Genomic DNA, 2,520 nt, shown 5'->3' on the forward strand with positions numbered 1-2,520 from the left:
GCAAATTCGGCTTCTTCGTATCGGACGGTGCAAGTTTCGGGCCGGATCACTTTGCGGAGGGATTTTTTCACAAACATCCATCTAAGCCACGCCCCTTTTGTGACAAAGGGGTACCTCACTTCCGGGTTTCAACTCAATGAGCTGAAATAAGCGGTTTGGAATGTCGCTGAGGACAATAGTATAAACAGGAACACCTCAGGTACATAGAAGAACATACAAGAAAAGGTTTCTCTTTCGCCAGCTTCGGGATTCAACATATTTTTGTAACAAAAGGTGAAGACAAGGCAAGGAAAATGGTTTTGGGAACAGACAACATGGTTTCATGATAACGATCTACGTTGTACACCATGTATATAGAGGAAAAAGATCTTATGATATAAATAACTTGGAAATTCGTAAGACAGGTGAGAATAAGCGGTCATAAATGAATATAGACTGAAACAGGAAGATACTACAATGTTGTCCCTGACCAAAGATTTTGTCCAAAGCATAGCGAAAATGACTTACACTTTGTCAAAATGTCGTACCTAATAAGTCATTCACATTTCTTCGTTTAAAAACAACAGATTTCATGAGATTTGATGTCACAAGAATGCTTGGCTATATCTTTAGACTGTCCATAACGCAAAGATAAGTACATGTAGAAACATAAGATATTGATTTATTCAAAAAAAAAGAATTTGATATCAGAGATTTACGTACGATTAGCCTTTATTGTTTAAGATGTAGAATGCTAAGATTCTGTATTCCTAATTTGTTGTTTATAGTTGACGTAAAGTCACGGTACTTTTTCAATAAAGTTTCTCCGTATTTAACAGCTGCATTGACACGTTATGTGTAATGTAGTACTAGTAGTAATGTACTAGTATATTGTCCGGCTGATTTTCTTGGTCAGATGATGCATTAATACACGTCAACACGACACATCAATGTGTAAAATGTTGACTTTGGGGTGTTCGATTGTTCAGAAGGAGACCCGCCCCCTCCCCCGCAAAAGGAATAGGTTGGAAACTTTTTTCCTCGAAGAAGTCGATGGCGAGCATTCTCAGATGGCCAGGTGGTGTTACGTGTTCATTCCTGTGGTCACGAGCCTGAGGCCCGGACCCGGTTACATCATTTTCTTAGAACCTGACCACACAGGTTAACTTCCTTGAATGTTTAGAGTATTGGTAAATTCTTTATTTGTATCTGTATCTATATAGCCGATATAACCGCCGTTCGGCGTAACACACCAGCTTCGCAGGCATGCAGAAAGTTACTAGACTGGCCATTTCTCCAAAGCACCGTTTGCTTTGGTCTGGGTACCACATTAGCCTCCACCAGGCCTTCCTATACACCTTTCTCACCCGGCGGCCATGATAGTTTGAAGACGAGGTCAATGAGGCAAATACACAAAACTTATTTCTAAAATCAGTTCTCATTTAGTTTTCCCCAAAACTACACAAATTCTCATGATATAAGATAGAATAATAAATATTACAAGTAGTGTTATGCACCGAAAGATGTAGCAATTTAGGGTAGTGTAGACTGATCCCATAGTCCCTTAAGAGATGCAAAATAAAAACATAATAATGCAAATTTTTGACGGATTTGCAGCCGTTCACTTATTGGTCCCTTTCCTAATTGGCAGGCTGTCATTGGTTGAACTGCTAATTATAATGGACAGTCTTTTGTTTGCCGCATTGAACTCGTTTTAGATTTATCATGGCCGCCGCGTGAGAAAGGTGTATGGAGGCATGGACCGGAGCATTGATTCGACAAAAATTCCACGAAATCGTCTTCTGCGAGGGACATAAAACGGGGGTCCCGTGCTCGAGGAGGTGCCTCAACCACGTTAAACAGCCTCATTACTTACATTGGGTACCTATTGCCTATGGCACTGGCTGCAAATACACCAGATGATATAAAAATGAGTAAGGAAGTGTTGGCTTAGGAATGCCAGTCCATGTTCACGTTAACATTACCATAAAGAAACCAGTACAATCTAAACTAGAAAGCATGAAAAAGCCTAAAAATACATTAAAAAAAGCCGGAGCCGAACTTCTGCTTGGAGAATAACAGAAAACGGTAGGGAAAACGCGACAAATTTAGCCTCCTAACATCTGCTTGGAGTTTACTACCAAGGCTTCTGAGAAGGCCTACCGGCTTTGGGAAAACCCCTTCATGTTTACACATTAACAAATATAAACACCATCAAGCTGACACATTGAACTTTTGTACTCACTTAGAGTCAATACAGGAACCATTAAGTGACGCAGGTGTCAGGACGTTAGGGTAGGGTCAAGTTAAAAATTCACCTAGGGTCTCGCCAGTCTATAAGCCATGTTAGTTCACATGTGCGTATATGCTGTAAATGCAGAAATGTTCGCAGTGGTTTTATGTTCGCGGTGGCAACTTCACCGCGAATTAGAAAACCACCGCGAACATTTTCCATGGTAGTAAGAGACTACACTACAAGGTGCTACCACGAACCACCGCGAAAAGTCCTTTTTCCCGCTACCGCGAAATTAAACCCCCGCG

The sequence above is a fragment of the Branchiostoma floridae genome, chromosome 2 (assembly GCF_000003815.2).
Source record: "Branchiostoma floridae strain S238N-H82 chromosome 2, Bfl_VNyyK, whole genome shotgun sequence".
Lineage (NCBI taxonomy): Eukaryota > Metazoa > Chordata > Leptocardii > Amphioxiformes > Branchiostomatidae > Branchiostoma > Branchiostoma floridae.